Genomic DNA, 27,570 nt, shown 5'->3' on the forward strand with positions numbered 1-27,570 from the left:
CATTTTCCGTGAGGTATAACTTGTTATTAGAAATGTCGTGGTTTATACTCAGACATAAGATACTTTAGCATGAAGACCCGTTGCTAGACAACGATGGCGAGATAAGCTACTAGGAGTATAAAGCAGCCGATGCCAGGCAGCGGCTACACGAACTAGCATGTTTCCATGGAAAAAAGTGAATACAGCAGTAATGAAAGCAGTGTTTCCTACGCGGTCCGTTCCGAGATGTTACAAGCAGCACATATCTATTGCCGTTAATGAGGAGTAAGAGAGAGAGAGAGAGTTAGAGAACTGCTGGGGTACAGTCGCTGTGAGCTGTTGCTGTGAGAAGCTGGTAACTGAGGTCGGCGACAGTTTGGGAACTCAGAGGAAGGGAGAACGTCCGCTGTTGAAAGCCTCTATCAAGCAACGACAGTAAAGATATGACTGTGTACATTAGTACATTTTTGTAACGGTGTAATGTAAAGTGCAGTCACGCGTTGTATCAGAGTCCAATATATCCTGTCATCGATTCAACATCAGTCTATAGTCACTGTACATAAAATGAGGTGACAATACTTATCGGCAATATGTAATTTTAAATATTTCCTACAAAATTGTTTTCAGATGAATATCCAAAATTATGATTTGGCTTCCATTCTTCTAACACCTAAATATATTTGTAATATGCAATGTCTAATTATCCGCCCGGAGATCAGTTACATGACAGAAATTTGGGCACTTTTCTTGACTCATAGATACTATCATTGCACTAATTATTAATTATAAATGAGTGTCTATTAAGAAAATTTTGCTTACGACATGAAATATATATTACAGGTTCCTATTATATTTATGAAGAGGTCTTCTTGTGTGAAGAATACTTTTCTGCATAAAATCAGGGAAGTTTTAAGCCCTTAAATTCAAATTAAGAGAATGAAACTCACGCATAATAATATTCGTATAACAGATGTTTCTTATACTAAATCCCATCTTAATCTCTCACGGGACGTAGGAGGAAGTTAAACTACTTAACGTACTTAAGTAAAGTGTCTCTCTACATTGAACGGCAGTGGGTTAAATTTTCGCATGATAATATTTATACAATTTAAACTTTACATCCAAGTTTTTCAAAGGGTTAAAAGTTTGGATATAAAAGTGTAATTTGGCCTTCCGTTAATGTGAAAGGTGGTATCGGTGCTTAATTAAGCACAACCTCCAGAAGATGTGTAGGGAAGAGGACATATGCCTCCATAAAGCCTTAACCTGTGAATGTCTGTCTTTACATTACGGCCGCCTTAACCTTGAGAAAGGAGCCCTTAGTACTCATTGGTTCAAGGTTAGAATAGACACCAAAGTCGATCTTACCACTGTGGAGAAGTTAAAGTTAATATACATTCACTAAAGTGACCTTAAAAATCAAGTAACCATAATGAAATCCTATGAGAAAACTCGCGTGCAATAGGTTTTGAAAAAATTATCACCAAGTATATCAATCTAAAGTACATGCAGACCTGCGCAATAAAACCGGAAGTATGTCTACATTACCGAGATTCGTCCTATAGTCCAGTAATAGAGATGATTTTTTGCAGGCAGTTGGAGAGATATGGGAAAACGAATATATTACATCCGAAATCCTTGTTTGGAAATTCATTTAAAAATAGACATTTATTAATAATACAAGAATGAAGATGTTCAATAGTCGGCACTTTGGGTCCTTTGTATAGCAGTATAATTAGAAAATATTGAAGTGGACAGAATGTAAAAATAAGTGGATTGGCTTAATTAGAGATACCATCCTACCATTTTCTTTTCCTTTCTCTCTCTCTCGCTCTCTCTATGGCTCTACAGCCCTTCCTTTGGCCTTGGCCGCTTTTTCAGTTTTTTTATCTTTTACGGAGTCTGTAGAACTCCTTGGACGGAGATCTTTTGCAAAATAGAGCGTCATCAAAATTTAAATTCAAACTTTTCTGTCCCACGAATGTAAAAAAGGCAAAGCTATCGCTGTAACAGGCCTTGGAGGCCCATAGGACTGTGAATTGACGAGACTTCCACGTTTTTTAGACAATCGGCTCAAAGATGGCGCTAAGGTTGCCTGCCTTATGAGCCGGCCGCCCTTTAATCCCAGGGAAGATTCCTGGTAGTCATTTCTGTTAGAGGCTTAGTCGACCGCAGGACCATAGCGTGACTGGAAGGATTAGGTCAATTGAAAAATCGAAAAACCACATCGGGATTTGATCCCGCGACCTTCCAGCTTGTAGCATAGTGCCTCAACCAACTGCGCTACAGCGTGTCCCTCCTGTGTATCTAATGCAAATGCAAATTATATTACTAGCACCTCATATTCATCTATGCAATCTAATAACATCTACTTCGTCGGTATCAGAAAAGGTGCTAAATTAACTTTGAAATAACCGAGTCTCAGACTACGAACATAATATACAGAAGTCTGAATAAGGTCGATATACTGTCTGGAGACTGCGGTGTTCCCGACTGTAGCGCCGTGTAGTTACAATCCAGGTACCGCATTCTTTAGTCACGTTGTGAGGACCTCGTATTCAACTGTACAATTTCGGAGTTATAAACCAGAGATGCTATCCTTCTTAGTGTCAGCTCCTGTATTTGCTGGATTAACTGATCCAGCAAAACAGAATATCGTTTATAACATGAATAATAATGATTCATTCCCACAGAATGAACTCTTTTCTAATATTGTTGGATGCCAATGGTTAATGTTGTGCTTCTGCCTCATGCGGTGTACTCTGCTGAGTGGTTTATATTACTTGAGAAAGCTGAGAGGTTAAATTACTGCTGATACTATATTTTCACCTTCGTGCATGAAAGCAGGACTTCATGCTAGCTCATTGACGAGAGAACGCACTTCTATGTCACTGCCCTGCTCTCATTCTATGAATGTTTATAATTTATATGAAGTGTAGTAAGTGTTTATCATGGAATACGAATTAGGTTACAAAGTAAAAAAGGTAAAGATATCGCTGTAACAGGCCATGAAGACCCATAAGGTTGTGAGACGTCGAGGTTCCCACAGTTTCTAGACAGTCGGCTCACAGATGGCTGTGAGGTTGTCAGCCTTACGCGTCAGTCGTCCTGTAACTCCAGTAAGACTTCAGGTCTGGAAGATTTCCTTCTTTTCGAAACAGTTACCTAAGATTTCTTGTCCGGGAACTCTAATCTTAAGTATACAGGCTAACCTAAGGCAGCAGTTGACATATAGGCATTTCGGCTGCATAAAATCACTCTCCATGAAGAATAAGAAGTATGAATTATGAGTAAAGTCTGTCCGTATATGCCTCCTGTTAATTTGAGGCATGTTCAATAGCAAAATTATACAACTAACTAGGGCGCAGTACACGCAGGATTATTAGTCACCTCCGTAGTAAAACAATAGTTCCCCAGCAGCGGCAGCTATTTTTGTCTTTATTATTATTATTATTATTATTATTATTATTATTATTATTATTATTANAGAACACACAAACACTAACTTTGGTTAGAAAAAATAAGGCATTAAAGATAATGGAGAATTAAGCAGAATTATACAGATTAACAGCCCATTACAGTGGCCGCGTGGTCTAAGGCATGACTTGTCTTCGCTGGCTCGAACACTGAGATCGTGAGTTCAAACCCCACTCACGAAATAGATGTCTCTGTGTGTGCATTTATTCTGTATTTGTGTTGTCCTGTGTGTAGGTGGCGGCCTTGCGATGGCCTGATCACTCGTCCAAGGAGTCCTACTGTCTGCCTAAAATAATAAAAACCTGAAGATGAGGCCAGGCCCCCAAAAAGTACTGTAGAGTCATTGATGAATGAATGAATGAATGAATGAAATCCACAGATGAATAAATAATCTAACTAGATTTCCTACAAGATATGATCGGTGAATTCTAACTTTATTTGTGCTAATTTAAATATATGTTTCATGTCAGTTGTGCAGTGACAACAAGGTGAAGTTGAAAAAATAAAATAAGCTGACTAATTTCTTGGAGGTTATTCCGTCACGAGAAACCTCCTGTCATTCAGCTACTCAAGAATTTACAAAAATTTCATGGAACCCAAAGGTTTATTACCACGTTCACAAGAGCCTTCCACTGGTTCCTATCCAAAAACAAACGACCCAGTCCATAGTACCATATTCGAGTCCTCTAAAATCAATTTTAATATTATCTTCCAACCTACGTTTAGATCTTCGTAGTGGTCTCTTTCCTTCTGGCTTTTTTACCGAAACCCTATAAGCATGGAAGTATAAAAATCATCAAGCAAAGATAAAATTAAAGCTGTCCCTTTGCTTAATCAGTCAAGCAATATGCCATTAAGACATGCGGAGAAATGGAGGTAAACTTCCACCTTTCTTGGAGGTGAGTGATCAGCTTCACGTCTCTGTCGCTTTACTCATGGGGAAGGAGCCCCCGGTACCCATTGGATAGGAAGCTGTGTGGGCCCCAGAGTCGATCTGGACGTTGCGGAGAAGAGAAAATCTTGCACTGTCGGGAACAGAACCCGGGCCGTCCAGCGAGTAGTCCGTCGTTTTACCATAATAGAAATATTTTCTAAATATTGTCATCCAGTAACTAAAGCAGATGATGAAGGAATGGAAATTCTGCTATGCTCCACGAAATGTTTGCTGTTTAGTATGTTGGGGCACAAAGCTAAGTTCTTCAGTTCTGTATGGAAGTCAAGTGCGAAAAGGCGAAAAGGGGAACACCGATTAATGTATAGTTTGCGCACAGTTGCATCTTGTATTATTCTTGTTTTAGTTTCCCTAGCCTCTCTCTCCCACTCTCCCTCACACTCTGCACGAGAATGACTACAGATTCGCGCTGCAATTTCTAGAAAACAAACACTCAGTACGTGAAGCGAACACTTCAAACGCGCCAAAATAACATCCCGTAAGGTCTCAGTTTATTCTACATTGAAACTTTATTACTGTGTTTATATAAATACACTAAACAACACTCATTTTGTAAAAGGTGCCTTGTATCCAAGAGCATAAAATTTCACTCAGACACATAAACTTACTAACTTACTCATGGAGCTGAGCCCTTCTGGAGGAGCCTCCAATTCTGCAGCTACTCAAGAATTTCCCAGCATTTTATGGAACCCCAAGGTTTATTACCGTGTTCACAAGAGCCCTCCACTGGTCCCTATCCTGAGCCACATCAATCCAATCTATACCATCCCATCCTATCTCTCTAAGATCTATTTTAATATTGTCAACCCACCTACGCTTTGGTCTTCCCAGTGGTCTCTTTCCTTCTGGCTTTCCCACCAACATCCTAAGCGCATTCCTCGTCTCCCCATTCGTGCTGCATGCCCTGCCCTCCTCAGACAAATAAACACAGTTATTAAAATCTTTCATATTAAAAATCCTCCTGTGCTACATATATTCTTCTTCAGCATTCTGCTAGTTGTTGCTAGGAGGTCATACAAAATGCGTCTGTAATGCATAAAAGACCCATGTCTACGGCCGTTAGTCCATTAAGTAGCCATTTGTACCAAACACGATGGTTCAAACGGTGAAGCTTCTTACTTGTACGTATAAGGAAGATGTCTATTTCGAAATGCGACAGAAATATACTACTCTGACTGAGCTATTTCATGGTAACCCTCAGTCACTTCAGGAAAATGTCGGGATAGTACCTCTAATTTGGACAGCGCCGCTTCCTTACAAATACATCACAATTAACTATTCACTTAATCTGCCTTTCGACGTTAAACAGCCTGAGATCCTCAGATCGTCGATTAATTAGCCGAGAATGGGAACGTGTAAATAAAAGCAAGTATGTATGGGTTATTGCACAAAGTGATCTAGTTACAAACCGTATTGCTGTACAGAAGCATGGCGGCGTGTGATGTCACGTCCTTTCTTTTCTAGAACGTGTGTTTAGTGATACGTATTAATAAATTGCTCTTATCTTTTGCGATGTACTAACTCCTACAAGCAGAGAGCAAGTCCTATTTACTGTATCCTTCATGCTGGCTTCTTACTTGGCTCATTATTGAACCCTAGAAATGGAAACGACATGTTTTTCTAAAACGCCGTTTGATTTTCAGCGGACTAAATGACGTTTCATACCAGAAGAGCAGAATTCTTCATAACCACAGCTGTGAGAACCTCCACTCCTAACACAACTTATAAATTTGATATCATTTTAAGTCTTATCCTTAATCCATTTAACAACGTTTTATCAAGTGTGTAGGTTGTACGGCGCCAAACAGGAATATGGCTGTGAAAGACAAAATCTGAAAAATGTGTAAGGAAGCGGTCGTAACCCGTTTTAAGGCACTTTCCCCGTGATTATCTGAGAAAATTAGCCAAAAAATTCTCAGTTTTCCCACTTCCATGCGGAATGTAGAATCAGAAACCACCCGGATACGAAGTAAGAATGCTAACGATTCAACCGTAAACGCTATATACACTTATAGCGTTCATGCACGCAAATAAATCTGTATTAATTCCTTCCTTCGGTAGTAATCACAGGAAAGTTTCAGTAACACAATTCAGAAAAATGTTTTAGATGACGTCATGAACAAGACGTCTTAGCAGAAAGTTTTTCGCCTATGTTCATTTAAATGCTTCATTCCATATGGTGAGGCTGTGAGGAACTATCCATGAGTTAGTAGTAAGAGTAGGACTTCAGGTTCCCACAGGGGTGGTTATGAGGGATCTATCTTCTGATATAGAACTCCGTGTCGTCTGATACAAGTCACCAGACTACATACTCTAGTCTGCTTGTGAAAATGAAAATGTCCGAGTTCATTGTTCACGCCAGCACTGTAAACAACCTGGATGATAAAGAGAGTTATTTTTTTACTTGACCCATATTGTTTTGCGTCAAGCACACTGGGGTGGGAATTACAAAAGTTGGATAAAAAGTAGTAGCAACACTGCTGTAACATGAAAGATGTGCGTCAGTTGGCAGTAGCGCCGTCTGTAGCTGATAGCAGAAGTTCAGTTGAAGTGGTGCAGTGAGCGGCTCTGGTTGTTTTTCATTGAGTTGCATTGTGCATCGTCTTGAAGTGCAGGAGCCCAGTTCAAGCATCCTAACAACATGTTTACGAAGCAAAAACAACGCTCCTGGATAAAAATTGAAGTTACACGAGGTCCAAGAGCACAAAACTGTTATCAGAGACTGCGAGAAGCATGTGGTGATGCTGCTTTGCCATAGTGCACAGTGGCAGGATGGGTGAAATTGTTCTGTGAAGGGAGGGATGCCATTCAGGACAGCCATCGTTCAGGACGACCCCATGTTGACAACCACACAATTCAGCTTCTTGCTTCTTTGCTGGATGTCGATCGTCGATGGGCTGCGTGGGAGTTAGCTGTTGAGGTAGGCGTATGTCACAAAACCCTGCTCCACCTTCTGCACGATATTCAGCGAGTTGGGTACCCCATGCAATGTCCAAGGTGCAACAATGGTAACGTTATGCAATTGCACAGGACTTGTTGGACCGGTACTAGAGGAAAGGTGACGACTTCCTTGGAAGGATCGTCACTATAGACGAAACTTGGGCTCGCTCATACTAACCTCACTTGAAGCGACAATCAATGAATGGAAGCATCCTGGCTCTCCTCGTCAAAAGAAAGTGCGCCTTACACAAATTAATGTGAAGGCGATGTTCATTGTGGCATATGACATTGATGGAGTGATACTGAACCACACAGTACCTCAACGACAGACAGTAAATGCTGCCTACTACTGCAATTTACTGCGTAATCATCTTCGTCCAGCACTCAGGAGAAAGCGACGACACTTGTTAGCAACGAACCCCATCATCCTTCATGACAATGCAAGGGCTCATACTGCTGACGCTGTCAAGGTTCTCCTTCGCCGCTGGCGACAGGAGATGCTGCAACATCCGCCATACTCACCCGATATGAGTCCTTGCGATTATGATCTCTTTGCCAAAATGAAAGAACCACGTCGAGGGACACGTTCAACACAAGAGAGGAGATCATTCGTGCTGTAGGGCGGTCACTGCTGGACATCAATAGAAGTTGAGCACTGATGGTGTGCGACGCCTTCCACAAATTTGGCAGAAGGTGGAACATATGGAGGGCGATTATATTGAAGAAATGTAAGTGTGGTTACCTCAGGAAATAAAGTCATTTCAGAACTATAGAGGTGTTGCCACTACTTTTTATCCGACCTATACGTATACATTATAGCAAGTTCCCTAATCAGTCCGACTCCGTTATTTAATTGCATATCGACATGTCCACGAATTGGTTCCATGGCCCTTGTCTCAGGTCACTGTTTGTAAATATTCTAACGTCTTGTTGCTGAATAATCTGTGTTCTGTTTGCGACTCCAATTTTCGTATCAGAGCCAAAGTCTCTTGTCTGGCCCGTAAACATATAGGAAATAAGATGCAAATCTGTCGAGCTCTGGTGTATTTGTGGCTTGGACTCTGGTGAAAGGGGCAGGGATAGCGCAGTCGGTGTAGTGACTAGCTACGGGCTGGACGACCGAGGGGTCGGAGTTCGAGTCCCGGTATTGTCAAGAATATCCTCTTCTCCACGCCATCCAGATCGGCTCTGGGGTCCACCCAACCTCCTATCCAGTGGGTACCGGGGCTCTTTCCTTGAGGGTAAAGCGGCCGGAGCGTGAAACTGGCCTCTCACCTCCAACCAGTGCCATGGTCAAGAAAGTATGGATCTATATTAGTCCACATACGCCTTCATGGCGCAGAGTTTAACTAATTAAGTACAGGGATAACTTTACCTTTACATTTGCCCCTGGTGAAAGTGAGGCTTGGGCAAACAGGCAGCTCCGGTTATCAATGAGTGAGGAAGGTGTTGGCCTCTTCCTCATGAAACATTCACATAGGAGGTCTTGTTGGCATCTCCTACTTGAAGAAGCCAGGAAGAGAGTGATGGCTAGAGACTGCCTTGGGAATGGCCGAATATTCTGTATGTATGAAAAGATAGAACTTTTAATGCAATGGCTCAGTAGGGTGGAAAGAGGAACCTGTCGAACGGCTGAAATGCAGATATGTTCTTTTGCTCAACAGACTGGTTCAGTCATTTGGAAAAGCGAGATTAATCTCAGGAGAGGAAAATAACTTCATAACAATACGAACTTCAACCGTGCACAATCCAACAAAGCTATAAAAATGTAAGGTAAAGTGGGGACGGTGGCCGAGCGGTCTAAGGCATGTACTGTCTTCGCTCTCTTGGAAACCGGTATCGTGGGTTCGAATCCCACTCAGGACATGGATGTTTAGTTTTTGTGTGCGTGCGATTTCCTGTGTTTGTGTACAGGTAAAGGCCTTACGACGAGCTGATCATCAGCCCAAGGAGTCCTACCGAATGTGTAAGATCTAGAAAAATCGAAGTGAACGGAGAAGTTCATGGAGGTAGGCCTAGGCCCACTGGGGTTGTAGTGTCAAGGAAAAAAAGTTGTCCCTTTGCTTAACTAATTAAGAGCTACGCCATGAAGACGTATGGGGGAGTGGATATACAGGTCCAGATTATATTGACCTCAGCACTAGTTAGAGGTAAGTGGTCAGCTTTACGACCACCGACCAAAGAATTCAATTTGCTACAGAGCCATTTTGCAGAACGTGGAGGAGAGAAAATTCTGGACACTAAAGGGGCTCGAACTCCGATCCCTCGGTCGTCCAGTCCGTAGAAAATCACTATAACAACTACGCTATCCTTGCTCCTGCTAACATGGCTGTAGCATATGTATATAAGATTTTACAACATACACTATTTTGTGTGCATAATTCTTCTATATCCTATGGTGGAAGAGACTGATCTTGCGGTAATGATGTAGACTTGTATTCAGAGGCGTGGTGTTCTAATCTCGGCAAGGACACCAGATATCCTAACGGAATTCCTCTATTACAATACAGGAACGCACTTTAAATAGCCCATAACAGATGCTTTCAAAATATTTTCCAATTCATATATAATCCTATCATTCTCTGCTATATAGTCTGCAATACTGAGAGCGCTGTAAAACAGTCTATAAAAATGTTACACATGCCAGATTGTGGACGCATTACAGGTTAATCGAATATCGTCAGGTTAGTCACGAAATATAGGTGGATATACCTATAAACCACGAGCCATTTCACGTAACTTTTCTCCATTCCAATAATGGTTCTTTCCCATTTTCGCATATTGGGGGGGGGGGTTGAGTCCACTTGGATCCACTCGGCACGGCGGCCACTGATTGGCCTATTGTACCTGCCCCGGGTGATTATGATGATAGAGAATTTTTGAAGGAATGAAGATTGGCAGGGGAAACTGAAGTACTCAGAGAAATCCTACCCCAGCGCCACTTTGTCCACCAGAAATCCCACTTGATCAGACCCGGCTTTGAACCCGAAACCCCGCGGTGGGAAGCCAGCGACTAACACTTAGAGATATTTGGGTTTCGGGCTTTATCCATCGGCCTGGTTTTAAGATAACTAAGAAAAACACGACGTTTCGGAAACTGGATCTGTTTCCGTCCTCAGGTGAGGGAAAACACCTATTCTGTTGGGTCCCTTATAAAGAGCTAGCCTCAATCACTCCAGTGATGGATATGGATAAAGTCCTAAAACCCAATATCTCTAAGTGTTATACACCATCGTCAGAATCCTATAGTAACTGTAGAGACTAACAGCTTGAGCTATGGCCCGACCATTCTTTCCCCTTTACTTAAAACATTGTTATTTAGATTGCTCGTAAGTTTCATTAAAGATTCATGTAGAAGGTTATCCCAGACAACACGCAGTTACAAGTTCCCATTGGATGCATCCTGTGTTCTTCAGTGTTCAACCACGCACCCAAACACTAAGCGTCTGCCCTGAGGTACACAACTCTCATTGGCCTGCATGAGCGTACACATTCTTACCTCTTCCATCTTCAAAGCTGAGAAGCATGAAAGGGAAAATTCCGCTCATACCCTCCGCGCGTCATGCGGCGTATTGCATTATGGCGACATTCCTTCTCCATTGCGCATGTCCTACATTCCGCACTGGGAAACAAATCACTTTACAGTACTCTCGGTCAATACACCGCTGTCATTCATTGGGCATTGTTGCAATTGCTCCGTTATTTTCAACTTCTTGTTTTTTTATAAAGAGGATTATATTCAAATAGGAACAAAGCTCCAGTCCTACATCCCACACGTAGAGCCATATTCATGTAAGAAACTTTAAGTATTTGTTGTTGCATTCACGATAAACGGTTTATGTTTAACAATATATAAAAGTTTGTGACTTAAATTAGTACAAATATTATGTTTCTGGACGTTACCCATTGTTTTATCTTTATCTAAAAACACCGCCCTGTTTATTTTTCAAAACACAACGTTTCGTAGCTGGCACAGGTGTCTGAAAATAGGGAGGGCTCTATCGATTGGGCCCAACTGAGTAGGTTTTACCTGAGGAAGGAGACAGAATGCAGTCTTCGAAACGTTGGGTTTTTTAAAAATAAACAGGACGGTGCTTTTAGATAAAGACAAGACAATGGACAATGCCCAAAAATATAATATTTGTACTAGTGTATGTTTAAGATTGGAAAATGTTTCGATTACTGAAGGGTTATATCTGCTGGTATACACGTTTAACACTGAGTAGTGCACTGAAAAGTAAATCGAAGTTGCGGGGGGGCACGCCACCATCTTCAGGGTAGACGAATAAGCAAAACAAGAAACCTGCGTGGTATATAGCGAGCAGTGTTTATGAGAACATACTCTTAAACAAATTTGAAAGAATTATGTCTCGGATAAGATAACCGGAACTAGGTGAACAATTTCGACTTGTCCATACAGTTACATTAGTACATCAAAAGCGCAGAACTTCGGAAAAATCTTTCTCTTTCCGTCATCAGGTGTAGAGGGGAGGAGTTCCTACTAAATACATTCCTCCTTTCTGGGACAAAACGAAGCGTAAAGAAATAAAGTTGTCAGTGTACTTAACTAATTAAGCACTACGCCATGAAGGCTTATGGTGGGATGGATGTAAAGATCCATGTTTTCTTGACCCCGGTCATTAGTTTGAGGTGAATGGTCAGCTTCACGCCCAGGCTGCTTTACGCCCAGGGAAAGAGTCCCCGGTACCCATTTCATAGGAGGCTGGGTGGGCCTCAGAACCAATCTGTAAGATATGGAGAGGAGAAAATTCTTGACCCTACCGGGACTCGATCTCCAGCTCCCCTTGTCGTCCAGCCCGTAGCCAGTCGCTATACCAACTGACTATCCCGGCCCCTGTAACGATGTATAATCCGTTGAAATTCAACCGACGTTCAGGAGGAACACGTGACCTTAATCTTCACGGTAGAAGAATAAGCGAAGAGAACAGCATGAAGCAAATAACAAGCAGAGCTCTTCGACCCTGAAGTTGGAGTTAAAAGTTCTCCAGAACATCAGTTGAATTTCGAAGGACCACATGACGTTCTATCGCAGATGATTGTACTCTTCGTAACTACCGATGTGAGAACCTCAAATGCTACATAATCTTATTTCATAATCCTTTGGGCCCGTTAGAGATAAATTGTGTAATCAAGGATCCAGCTCTTTTCTCAAGTAGCCTTATTCTGTGTCAGAAACGAAGTTTCGCATCCATACAAAACTACGGGCAAAACTATAGTTTTTCATCCTTGAATCTTGACATTTCTAGAGTAGATGGGAATCCAAAACATGATGAAGTAACAGATGGTAGCAAGAACAGTGCGAATTTCAAGTGTTCTTAGGTTTTTCATGGAAGCAACATTGACTTTTTAGTATTGTTTAAAAATATTCAACTTTTTTAAACATTTTAAAACGAAATATTAGCTGTCTTTTTGACATGATTCTGCACTCTGTCAACAAGACATCGCATATACTTAGTTATCTACATATTTACTTTTAGATTAATCTCCTTACCAGTATATAACATAAAACATTTTCCTTCGCGGTATTAAAATTGTCTTCAAGTAACTTAAAATCAGAAACATAGACTAGAAGTTTATGTGTCCCATTCATTTTAAATTCGTTGTGTTTTTCTTTTACTTAACTTACTTTATAGCAAAATTAAAAAGGATTGGCGATAAAACAGCTCCTTGTTTCCAAACATTCTGATTCGGAAACACACCAGAAAGAACTTTACTACTATGGCCAAACTGAGATTGTTAAAACGTATAAGCAGTCACCATAAATCCCTTGACTTTAGTTAGGAAGGACTGAAATGATGTCACAATTTATCAGAAATATTCATCGAGGAATATTGTACATTAGTGTCATGTTGTGTATGATCAATTTATTATTTATCTCAGTTATCACAATTTGTGTGTATAATTACAAAATATTTTAATAAACGTCACAACATTATACACTGCAACATATTTCGGCCTTTTCGGGCATCATCAGGTAGTATGTGTTTCTATATTACCTTTTGTTTTTCTGCTATTTTCTACTACATTGGTCAATATTTACATCTGGGAATAGCCATATAGTGTTATGCGACACTGTCTCTTATATAAAATTATGTTTAAAATGTTAAAATATTAAACTGTTAAGCGTTAAAAATTGTGCCATAATTCGTGATTATTTTTTGTTTGCGTCGTAGTGTTGTTGCGAATAATATTGTTTCCTCTTTTTTTTCTGGTCGTTCTAAAGATGTATGCTAAAAGTATTATAATTTGAACGTTAAAATTTTAGAATGTTACAACATAATTCGAGCTTATCACATTTGTAGTGACTAAAATGTGTAATAAATTGACACTCCACCGATAAAATACAAATACATTCATGAGTAGATTAAAACAATGGTATATTTAAAAATTTAACCACCCAACATCTGGATTTGTTCCAGAACCTATCAGGGGTGGGGCTCCTACCATTACGGAGCACTTAATATATCTGTACTATTTTAAGCTGCAAATTAAACCATCACTTGTGATTCCATTTCTCTATGGACCTATGATTTATGGCTACTGCAGTAGGCATTCTAAAGAAGTTGGATGATATCTGAGATATAGAAGCTCTTACATCACGAACCGCAGCAGGTGCCTCTCCAAAACATTCTTCTTAAATTTATGTATTGATCTTCTGACCTTTTAAAGCAGAAACGCTACTAGTCTGCTTTTTTTCTTTCGTCATATTACTGCCATTTGTGTGTCATCTTCGAGCCATCTATTAGCCAATTTCCAGTTCTGGGCATGGATGACTGCAGAAGGTGCACCTGCTGAAGGTTGCTTCGGCTGTTAGAATTTGTAAACTTCCTGCGTATCGCTCAGTTCCCGCAGCTGTTAGCAGACTAAGACTGGCCACTTATGTTTAGTGGCGCTCCTTACATTCATAGCCTCTAACCCTCTTCACCATCGAAGTTTAAGAATAGAATACCATTGATGGAATGCGTGCAGTTGCAAAATTATCCTTCAAAATGATCTTATTTGATAACTGGAAAACCGAAATTAACGGCCGTGGTGATTCGTTACGCTGGCCACGCGACAAACTCTATCCGCTAAAGTTGGCATTAACTTCGCTAATTAGCGTCGGTCCCTCGGTCGTTATAGTTCGCTTGAGGACTAACACCAAGGAGTTTTTTGGTTTTCTGTTTTATTTACGCATAAGCTAAGAACATAGTAATTCAAACGTAACACAAAATTCTGTACTGAAAATCAGATCTTAAAACAATCGATAGAAGAATTTATTATCCTCAACCGATTATCTTGCAATGTGTTTAGAAATTACAATTTAGGTTATCAGTTTATATTTTAATATAAAATTTTGTTTTCTAGGATTAGACGCCGTGAAATCGGATGAAATTCAATCGACTTTTATGAGGAACATATCACCTCCATCCTCAGAGTTTAAGTTTAAGCCAACTAAGATGCCAGACAGTGAAAATTGAAGCGAAATATTCCTCCGAATCGTAGGTTGACTTTCACCGGATTACCTGGTGTTATATCCCGGAAGGCAGTGCTCATCATAACTACTGCTATAAGGATCTCAAATCCTATACGTATGTTGTCACGTATAATGCGTGTGCGTGACAGATAGTAATGGATTTTGGATTAGATGGAGAGATTTATTGGACACACATAAGTCGTAGCTACAAATAATTGTAGCACTCTAAATTTACTGTAACTATAACAAACAAAATGAATTCTTCAACTTTTGATGTATTGGGTTTTTGGACTTTATCCATCGTCCTGGTTTTTAAGATAACTAATAAAAACACGACACTATATCTGTTTGCGTCATCAGTGATCAGCGGTCAGTGATTGAGGCTAGCTCTTTCTAACGGACCCAACAGAATAGGTGTTTTCCTTCACCTGAGGACGGAAACAGACCCAGTTTCCGAAACGTCGTGTTTTTATTAGTTATCTTAAAACCCAGGACGATGGATAAAGTCCAAAAACCCAATATATCAGTGTGTTATACACCATCGTCAGAATCCTATAGTAATTTCTTCAACTTTTGCTTACTAGACGTTGCTTGGTAACGAATCTTATCTGGTTAACAATAACTGACCTGCCTTACGAATGACTTACTAACTGCCTTGAACGACGTCTGTCTCTGACGAATTCACAAATCCGCTGTTTCTTTTATAACTGTCAAGCAACCTTCATAGAAGTCACCATATCTTACAGTTTCTCTGTTCTTTCCTGTTTCGTCCATTGCCACGAAACGTGCTTATCGAAAATTTTGCCACTAAGCAAACGAAATTCTATTGCTGAATATATTACCTCGGGATTGTGTTTATCTAGAAACTGCTTGTTTTACCCATAGCTTAATGATTTGAGTAACTCCATCACAATATTTTAATAAATTTTTTTCAAAATAAAATACTGTCACATGTTTGGAATCCAGAAGGGTTACTCCCATGGAGACGCTAGAACAGACCCTTGCATAGCAAGTAACAATAGCGGTATTGTAATTCTAACACTGAGCCGTTGCGTCGAGAACGCCGAATCTCCCCGGAGATGAGTCTCCACGGTTATAACGAGGGTCCATTGCATAGCAGCGGCTGAGGTTATAAAAAGGGTTGAAAGCGTTTGTCAAGTCAGTTGGAACCTAGACGCCACACGATATAGATGAAAACAGCAAGAAGACAATCATGTGATAGCCACCGCCAGAGACCGTCTTGGGATAACCGTGATCAAAGATAGTTGAGGTGTCCCATTGAAGTATTGGGCCAGAAGTCAAGTGATATTGCAAACGATAATAATTGTAAGGTGTGTAAGTGAAGGTGTCCAATAAAGATTCGCTAAATACGAGACCCACGTAAAGTTATTTTTCGCGTGACATACCCAACACGTGACAATATTGTTCCAATTTCGATATTTGCAGACAATTAGAAAGTGTTAAAATTTATTGCGACGATTTTTCCAAATTTGTGTATATAATCTGTTCATAATATACTGTAGTTTCTATTTCCCGCGTGGATTTCCAATCAATATATTTACTGATATTGCAGTCCTCTGGAGTGTGACGTTTGGTAGATGAATGGCAGCGATTTAATAGAAGTATACCATAGTTTCTGATGAACATGCTGCCTCCATTTTCACGTCTTCTGTCCTGACGATGAAGACAGAATTCTCCTTAGAAACATGGTATACTTATCCTAAACTACATAGCGTCACATTTTAGACAAATACTCACTGCAATCAAGATCTCAAGTTTCATGATATTTTTAGGGTCTACGATAATTATCGTAGACCAAGGCTTTGTATATAAGGTTATATTATAATATAACCTTATATACAAAGCCTTGGTCACACCCGACGTCTCAATGTGAGATATATTTAAGAACAAAGGAAAATATTGAATTTTTTTCCCTATATTATCCCAGAAACTTGCTTTGTAATTACTCAAATCGTCTATGTGTTACTATTTATTCATTTACAATTTATTTTCTGACTCTAGCACAATATATCTGACTGTAGGGCTTCGAGTTGCGGAACGATTCTATCTAATCTATTGTTCTACGGCTCTACAGCCCTTTCTTTGATCTTGGCTGATTTTTCAGTTTCTTGAACTTTTTACATAGTCGGTAGTACCCCTTGGACGAGGGATCAGTCCGTCGCTAGGCCGCTACCTGCACACAGAAAAACACAGACACATAATAAAGGCACACAGACATTCATACCTCAAGTGGGATTCGAACCCAAGATCTCAACGTTCGAATGAGCGAAGGCAGTTCATGACTTATACCGCATGGCCATTGTGATAAGCTTGTGGAACGATTAGATAATGTGGAAAGAAGAGCCCTAACTTCATTCTTAATCCCTGAATTTGCCTGAGAGGGCTAAGGAAAACCACGAAAATCTCGGTCAGGAAAGTCGGTGTCCTGCCCGAGCGTCCATGCATTCTAAGCACAATGATCTCATATTTCATGTTTAGATTTCTTGATCGCGAGGGAGCAGATAATGATTCCTGCCAGCGTGCATATTGGTACAGTTTCTCTTACTCAATAAGTCCCCTCTGCATGTTCTTTGTTCGATTATCAGAGCTTTGTGATTGATAGCTGCCAGTGTGAAAGCTGTTGCAATACACAAGCAGCCCCGTTGCGGTTTGAGTTATGGGACGCATTATTCTGAAGCACGTATAGTAAGGTGCTTTGATTCGTGAGTGAAACAGGCTGAGGTACACTGTCAACCAAAACACAATAGTTCTGCTCTTGCGAAAAAAAATGACACACGTACTCTCACAACTTTGGAGTCCCTAGTTAATATTTCTCTATATCGCGGTTGGAATCATTAAAATATTCACTTTGTTTGTTCGTAAGATACAGGAAATTTTCCAGTGACGTTTTAAAATCAGAATAAAATTCCTAGAATATTCAGTTTCGACGTTTCGAAAGAAACGTTAGAAGCACTGAGTAGATGAATACACCCACACCTGCACTGAGAACGTACCTAATTGCAAGGCTAATCGAAACGACAAAGACCTTTAACATTCGGGACTACAAAGCCTTTGGACGTTATCAATCGTCCGATATTCTAAAGAGCACAATGTTTCGGCCTCTGAATCTCTTTCCGCCCTCACGTGGAAGTGCAGAATGAACTTACTTTGTTAAGTCCGTTAGAAAGAGCAAACTTCAATCATTGGATTCAGTTAGATCCGCTGTGTCCTTTAGAAACAGCTAACCACAATCACTGGTTTTCAGTAATTAGCGTTAGAGCATTCTAAAGGACACAACAGAATAGATGTATCTTATAAATTCAGTTAGCGGAACGTTATTAGGATATCGGGTGATGAGCAGAACAAAATTACTGTGACATGACGCCTGAAAGCCGGAAGTGTGCAGTCACAGAAGCATCGCAGAGACGTCTATTGCTAGATAACGGCTCGCTAAACACGTTTCCACAACAACGGGTAAACACATAATAAGAGAAATACTGTTGAAGGTGGTCCATCCGTCCTTCGGTCCTTCCCGAAGTTATAAAGGAAAGACAGGTCAGACGACGTCCCCGTGTGGAGGCGGGGTCGAATACCTCCATCGTGAACCTGCGAGTCGTAGGAGGCGACGAAAAGGGAAGCCTCAAATCTGAGACAGTAAAATATGGTGGCGAGTCCAAAGGGACTCAGACCCGAGAAAGACTGCGCTGGCAAGAGCCAGCAACATATACAAAAGGGAGACCCGTCCTCTCGTCAGAGAGGGCGCCCCACAGAGCAAGAACGTAAATGCCAAACAGTAATAAATATTTGAGCGTGAGCCCCAGATGGGTTCGATACCAAGACTTACTGACTGACTGACCGACCGTTAGTCGCAATGTGACTTTGACTTGGACGAAAAGTGAACCCTGTGCCTTGGGGTACAATTTGGCCAACATGTTCCTGGGGGATTACGGGGATCTGGCCTTCCAGTTTGGGGGCGTCTGAATCTGAGATAGTAAAATGTGGTCATGAGTTCTTCGAGACTCTGACCCGAAAACGACTGCGCTGGCGAGACCCACTCTCTCGTTAGAGAGGATGTTACATAAGGAACGTAACCGAAATTGTTCAGTTGAAAGAATGAAATGCTGTGTCGTGAGTCTTAAGGGGTTTGTCGCAAAGACGAAACTGATTGGTGGCAAACCGCCAATTGTAAAATAACTCTGACTCTGGCCCGCTGAGTTAATTCAGTTGTTCAGTTCAGCCATTTCAGTAGTTGAGGTCTGTAACTGAGTTCTGCAGTTAAGGTCGGAAGCTGTAAGAGAACTGAGACAGGAGAGAGGGAATGTAGCGAGTCCTAGGCACTAGATTGATTGTGAGATGCTGTAATTGATTTAAACGAATGCGTCAATAAATCCAATCGTCATATCCAAACCCCGTTATTATTAGTCACGGAACCTCGGACACGTGACAATACAATTATTCCGAGATCTAATTTCAAATTATATTTTCTTCAGTCCCTTTTCAAACTAACGGATTTAGTAGATTCAAGCAGATATTTCGCAACCCTTCCATTTCTCTTCGATATAATTTGAGTGGACACAAGTTTACAAATGTATCTTCCTTTTTGGATTGTTGTATGATGCACTCAATGTCTCTAATGTAGAGTGTCGAATGCTAGTTTGACTGATAAATTATAAATTGAAAAAATTATGGAAAGAAGCTCTCATGGCGTATTCGAGGCACTATCCCGACAACAGCCTGAAGAGGTTGAGGAATACTACCGAAAGTATCACTCAGGGAAACGGGATTTTGAACTCAATACCTACCGAATACGAGTCCACGACATTACAGCATCAAATTAGATATGCATCTAGAACTTCATTTATATTTTAGAATATAGAAAACAGACTTATAATAGGAGGTAATGAGTTATTATTCTGCGAGCTCAGAGTAAACAAGTAACAGGACAATAGTACAGTGTAGGACCGACAGAATGTGATAGTATCTGGTAATGTCGAGGCAGCACATAGACAAAGCAAAACGTATCTGAACTGAAACATCTTCACAGAATCCAGAGCATAGAATTACGCAATGCTAACAGAGCCATTGATTCTTGAGCTTCGTGATGTGAATCTTCACAAAGCAGAGTTCCTCTGTTATATGTGAACCCGTACTTATGTATTCATGTCGCAGCATAATTGTAGATTGGTAAATTTTTTTCTACCCATAATTACAGTCATAGGTTACGGTATTTGATGCTCACCACGTTCTGACCCTTCTCCCTCGGAATAACTGATGGGGCTTGTACAACCCACCGGAGGCAATGTTTCAATATCCATATTCTGCTAAACACCACAAGAATGGGTCCTGTTCAGGCAAAGATATGAATCCTGAACTGAGTTAGAAGAAAAGAGAAGGAGAAAACTGGTGCAGATACAGGGGATTTCCAGTGAAAGCAAGAATGTCATTGGGAAAGTGGTGCTCAGAATTAAAATGAGTCAGAAAAGAAGGGTGGAGTAAGATATTAAAATTATATACCACGAAAACACAACGAAGAGTAAGTTGAGATAAAAATGAAAGAACTGACATTCACACTGTTTTATGCTGTATTGTGTAAATACACAGAAATATATATGTTTGACTTAATATTTTAAATTTGAAATTTCCGTTAAACTTCATGTCGTTGACTATAGTTCTTGTTAACTCCCTCGCATTTACAGCTCTTATCACGAGAAAATAATAGTAGTTACGATTTGCTCCTTGTGAGGTGACGGTGGGGTATTTATTGCGCAAAATACTATCAAATCCTCCAAACATTCTGCTACAGGGGTAGAGGGACCCTACATCACAATAGAGGTATCCTGACTTCTGTAAACAGCAATGGTTAAGTTGAAAATTTATTTCAGAGGCGAAAAATATAAACGTCCATTTAATGTTCTTGGTATGTCCCTTCAGTGCTTTCTGACCAAATCTCAAGTAAGACAGGAGGACACAGATTGAAAGACAACAAAAAACATTTCCATTACTCCGTGATAGTCTCTATTTTTTCGCTTAAATTTTCAGAATATGGGAAAGTGGATGTATAGACCCACATGTTCTTCATCTCAGCACTAGCTGGAGGTGACTGTTTAGCTTCATGCACCGGCCGCTTTAGTCTCGGGAAAGAGCCACTGGTACCCATTGGTTAGGAGGTTGGGTTGACTCCAGAGTTGGCTTGGACGACGTGGAGAAGAGAAAATTCTTGACCCTACCAGGACTCGAACTCCACTACCTCGGTCGTCCAGCCCGTAGTTAGTTGTTATACCAACTGAACTATCCCGGCTCCAAATTTTGAGAAGCTAGTTTTACACCATTGCCTCCAGTTTAATCTTACTTTTATCCGTGTTTTAAAATCCTCTTTCAGGAACACAGATTCTTTCGTGCTGTTTATACAACAAAAGGAAAGGCTAATACTGTGTAACGTGTTTGAATACGTAGATGCAAATGACAGTGTAACACAGCATTCATTTTCTTCTTTTCCCTTACAATAGCTTCTATCTTAACACGCACTAATTATCACGGATTTTACATTTACTGTGCAATTAGTTATCACACCTCCTGCAGTAATTGCTTGAATCCATAAATCATATAAATCTTAGTATACCAGAGCATAATATAACCACAATTTCGTGCGTGTATTTGAAGACAAGGAGAAAATAACCCCATTTCTGCCGGTCGTACTTTCGTGTGCAGAGAATCCCCTCTAATTTCTCATTTCGCTTTCCCTAACTTTCCTCTCAAACGCGTCGTCCTGTGATAACAACTATTGTAGCTGTATATACACTCTTATTTACAGATGACAAAATGTTAGTTCAAAATAAAGAGGATAAGCTTAAGAATAACGGATTTGAGGTTCTCACAAGGTGAATATAAAGAGTATCATCTTCTAGGAATTAACGTCGTACATTCCGCGACAAGTTCACCGCCATTTTGAAGGAAAGAATGGTCTCAGCTTTTAGAGTCGCAAACTAGGCCAAGTAAACTCTGCGATCCTGAATATGGAGGCAGTATGTTCCTCCGAAACATCAATGAATTTAAACTAGACTCTAGGTTATTACAGCCCATAAGAAATGCCCTTCATACTCTGAAATATATTTCAATTACGAATAAAACAAATATATATTTCTTGTAGTTTTCAATTATACTCCGAGAGAGGAAAGGGATAATTATTATAGGATAAAAAAATGAAGTTAAAATATATTATGGCATGTGTCTCTCTTTTAAAGTATTTAACATGCGATGTGACCAATGAATATAATAAATTCTAATTCACAGTTGGAACCTTTCATAGAAAAAGACAGCATAGAAGATTAACATTTTAAAAAGTGATGGTCATTTTTTAATTCACTTAGTGTGGGTGGAGTCCAACCGGGTCCACTCGGCACGGCGGCCACTGATGGGCCTATTGTAGCCTGCCCGGGTAATTATGATGATGGAGAATTTGGTGGAATGAAGATTGGCAAGGAAAACCGAAGTACTCGGAGAAAACCCGCACCAGCACCACTTTATCCACTACAAATCCCACTTTGCCAGACCCGGGATCGAACCCGGGCCACCGCGGTGGGAAGCCAGCGACTAACCGCTTGAGCTATGGCGCGGCCTAAAGTTATGGTCATACTTAGGCTTTTATACGGTAGTGCAAATGTAGTAAAGGACAAAATGACGCTACAGCATAAAGGGCGGCAGGATGAAACGTATCCTTAAACCAGGAGAGTGTAGGTAGACAGCTAGAATTTGCAATGAGGAAACAACAAACATATTGCAGGCTCTGCCCCTAAATGTTTAAAGGAGGGTGGTAAGAATTGTGTTTCTCAAAGGGATGCTTATGGTGGAACGCGCTAGCATTGTTGGTTGAGACACTATGCTACAAGCACGAAGGCCATGGGTTCGATTCCCGATGAGGTCCTTTAACTTTTTCAATTCACCTAATCATTCTAGCCGCACTATGGCCCTGGGGTCGAACAAGCCTCTAACAGAAATGAGAATCAGGAATCTTCCTAGGGAATAAAGGGCGGGCGGTGCGTAAGGCTAACAACGTTACCGCCACCTGTGAGCCAATTGTCTAGAAAATGTGGGAGCCTCGACGTCTCATAACCCTATGGAACTTCACGGACTATTACACGTAGAATTTCACAGCGGTGGTTGTGAAGAGTACTATCTTTTGGGATATAACCTTCAAGGGACTACGTGATTTTGAATCCCAGAAAATAGTTATCTTCAGGAGGCTTAGAATTTGCAGCACCTGCTTTAGCAGTCCGACTCTGAACACTTCCCACATAAAGTAATCAAGTGTTTTCCCTAAACAGCATTAATCATTTGCCCTTCGTAATATTGATGCATAATTTTTTCTATGAAGTAAAGACTAATTTTTTTTTACATATTGTCGCGTTTTTATGGCTGCGTGAATTGTTGAATAAAGTGTTTGGATCTGAGGATTGGATTTATTAACATCTTCGTTTACAATCAATAAATATATTTACAAATTCGAAACCCCGTCTATAGTCAACAATACACGTGACAAACTTGATTAATATAAGGAAGGTTGAATTTAATTATTTCAAGATATGCCTTCATGTAGCAAAATACAGCAAAATGAGAAACAGTGAGTTTTGGGACGAAGTGATGTTACTCGTTAGTGAAAAGAAACATAGAATATAGAGCGCTCAGATTGTATAGCCACATTAAATGAAGGACGGAGGAAAGATTACCGAAACATGTGTTACACTACTCACCACAAGGATGAAGAAGATGAAGCATAGGGTGGCTCACATACGGGAGGAAAATACATATTAAGCTCATTACGGATGGTCGAGTATGAAAGATGGAAGCTGAAAGAAAGGAGTAAGGGATTACTTTGGAAAATGAAACCACAAACGCAATGGGGGATAATGGCAAAGAGGAGGAGCAGAATAAGAATAATAATAAAAGGTGTGGGACGTTTTGCGATAAAAGGAATTTTTCAATTAAATCAGTACAGAAGATATTGTGCACTTTCTGATGTGACGGGAAGGCTGACAGATGTGTTCATATTGACAAGTAGCATTAGTGTAATAGTAAGCCGAAAGAAATTAATATGTTTCCAGTTGCACCATCAGATTAGGAGAATGTACGATTTTACAGTCCTTGTGGAGGAATAATATGATCATTTATACAAATTGAGATTTCCTTTTTTTTTCCCTGGCACTACAGCCCCAGTGGTTCTAGGCATACCTCCATGAACTTCTCCGTTCACTTCGGTTTTTCTAGATCTTACACATTCGGTAGGACTCCTTGGGCTGGTGATCAGCTCGTCGCAAGGCCTCTACCTGTACACAAACACAGAAAAACGCACAGACACAAACTAAACATCCATGCCCTGAGTGGGATTCGAACCCACGATCCCGGTTCCCAGAGACTTCCTTTAGCTTATTCAGAATCTGGCATAGAAGGTCACGCCTTCCCACGTCTTAATTAATATTTAGTGAGGCTTTATTGCAGGCCCTAGACTTGTTAAATAACTGACGCTACGCAACGTTTCGCCAGGCTTTGTACTGGCTTCTTATTCATTCCAGTACCTTCAAGAACCTGCCCGAAGCCGCATTAAACATTAAGGTCTCTGACTGCAAAAGCTTTAGATCAGATCTTCAGGTGGTGGGTTTCCTGCATCGCGAATTGCTACGTGTACTGCCTACTAGACAGGATACATTCTACGTTCAACATACAAAACAAAACAAAATATTTAAAAGCAGGAAGTAGTGTAACACTTTTAGATGATTCATGATGATATTGTGACGTATATGCCCATTGCTAAGCAACTACTCGATAAAAACATTCCCGCAGAGAAAGATTCATGGTAAACAGCCTGTTGTTAGGTATAGCCTACAACGATACGCGACAATAGTAGACGTCCATTGCTAGGCAATGGACGTGTTTTTCGTGATGTTTGAACTGAGACTATATAACCAGAAACCCAGGCTCGCCAGACGGAGTAGTAGAGAAGAGAGTATTGAATTAGGGTAGAGTGGTCAGAAGTCGAGAGTGTCCAGTCGAATACAGAGATTTGTGAAATGTTGCAACAAATTGTATAAAGGTCCAATAAATTCGATCATAAATGTCGAAGTCGAAGTCAAATTCACATTGCGACTGACGGTCAGTCAGTCAGTAAGTCTTGGTGTCGAGCCCCAGATGTTTCTATGGGGCTCCTTCTCTGTCTTGATGATGGGTCTGTCTTTCGTATATGCTGCTGGTCCTTGCTAGCGCAGTCTTTCTCGATCATCAAAACGAAAACCCGTTTTATAAGTCACACAAACCCCTAATATGTGAAAATATGGATATCAGCTTCAGTGTGGCCTTGGTGGATTTTACGTAATATGTAAACACTCAAGCAGCACGGAAATAGAATAGGTAAGAATGTTTTAACAGAGGCCAAAGTTCAACGCAGCTAATACCGAAAGCCTGGGCATGATTCTGAATTCGTTCCATCCACATCCGACTGTCTCAATAACTTTCTCTAATATCCAATTTAATATTACCTTCCCATCACATTCTACAGAGTGATTCTAAATTATTGTCTGGGTTTCCATTTATAGGCCACGGAAACCTCGACATAAATTTAGAAACACTCTGTATAATTTTCAAGTTGACACGTGGAGTCAGCTTTCAGAATTAGACAGCATCAAATACTGAAAATTTTCTATATTCCGCAAACCTTATAGAAGCGTTGGAAAACACGACGCACTCCCCGTCCCGAAAATTTAAACCACTTATTATGCTTCAATCGCTGAATTCCACGTTGATGTTTCGTATGAATTTTGCACACCGAAATTCTGTGTGTTCTGATTGTCTTCTTCATTATTGCAATTTGAGCAGCTTATCCTAGACTTCTAGGTTTCATTATCTTAATAATGTTAGGTGGCTTCTGTAAATTATAAAGTCCTTTGATATACACTTCAGAAGGCCCCGTACTAAATTTTTCTCTTGTAATTGCCTTTAGGCCCAAATTGTTGCTGAGCACTTTGTTTGTAAACATATATAATTCATCCGTACCCACCCGCTAGTGAATGATCATACGTCGAAGCATACTATATATAATCAATCTCTCATCGAGCAGCTCTGATCCCTAAAATATTATTTTCTAACTCACAACTAATACGGCTAATCGCCTGAGATGATTTTAATTCATTTATTTGTGATGAAAGCCTAAACTATTAAAAATAATTAGAATATCTCTGTAGAGTAAAGGTTCAGGTTTTACATCCTTACAACATAACTGCCAAATTACGTAACATAAATGACGAGGAGTGTTTGGTTACCCATCATATCATTCCTTGACGATGGAGAGAGATACTGGCTCCGAAACGTAGGACGTGTGCTCTTGCTTAACGAAACCGTTTGCCCGAGAATATTTCAACATTACTGGTAAAAGCGAAAGCTTAAAATCTTGTGTGTAATCCAAGATTTCTACAAGACTACCACAGATTTCAAGCCTAAGTGAAGGCAAAATTTTCTGTTATGAAAGAACGTTTGTATAATTGTTAGTTGATATTATGCACTCAGAGATGTTTTAGATTTTTATTAATATTTATGGATTCTTGTTTGCCTATTCCATAAGTAAGAAATATCTTTTTCTTGTCGAAAGACTACTGGCTTCATAATCTAAGATCTTCGATCTGCTTCCTCGGATTTCATGCATAATTTTAGGAGAAATTTCCTGTCATGAAAGCAAGTATAGTGTAATTATTAGTTATTATTTTGCACGCGGTAGCGTAGTTGGTTGAAGAGCTATGTTACAAGCCAGAAGATCACGGCTTCGAGTCCCGGTGAGGTGGATTCTTTCAATTTACCTCATCCTTCCAGCCGCACTATGACCCTGAGTTCGACACCCTCTAACAGAAATGAGTACCAGGAATCTTGGTGGGGTGGTAAAGAGCGGCCGACGCGTAAGACTGACCAACTTACCGCCATCTGTGAGCCGACTGTCTAGAGAAAATGTGGGATCCTCGTCGTCTCACAACCCTATGGGCCTTCACGGTCTGCTACAGGGAGAGCTTCACCTTTTACCTTTTATTATTTTATATTCTGAGATATTTTGAATATTATTTTCATTAATATTTCTGGTTTTCTCTTTACTAATTCCGTAAGTAGGAGAAATTTTTCTACCCAAAAACTACTCTCTTTTTTTATGAAATAAAATTTTGTGTCTCAATAATTCGGAGAAGCGTGCAGTCATCTCGGAGAGATCATCGTTCCTGCAACTTCGCTCATAGGTGGCAGAAACTGAACAATGAAAGCTAAGAATATTTTTCAACTTCAAATAATAACTTCGGAAGAATTCTTCGTTCAACAGCAAAATATATATTCTAGTAAAGCTGATGAAATAAAATATTTCAATACTATTCAAAGAGTACAGATGTGTCCGTATCTTAGAGAAAACAATACCACTTGACTGTTATTTTTCGTTACTAAAGTTTGACATAATGTACATTTAATTACACATTCATGCTTTATAGTAGACTCGCTTAAAATATTTATGTGAGTGTAAGTAATAAAGCTCAAGGGAACGGACAGATATACTGTTTCATTTCCCCTACATATTCGATAACGAGAAAGTTGCTTTATGATGTCGTAAAAAAGTGAAATTAATATTTCGCTTTGTCTCCAATCGTATATACACTGCAGGTTCAGAAGCATGTCGGTTCCTTCCAATCTTCCTCACTCACACTTCCACGTTTTGTGTTGAAGAATGAAAAGG

Source organism: Cryptotermes secundus, unplaced genomic scaffold, assembly GCF_002891405.2.
Source record: "Cryptotermes secundus unplaced genomic scaffold, Csec_1.0 scaffold558, whole genome shotgun sequence".
NCBI classification, from domain to species: Eukaryota; Metazoa; Arthropoda; class Insecta; order Blattodea; family Kalotermitidae; genus Cryptotermes; species Cryptotermes secundus.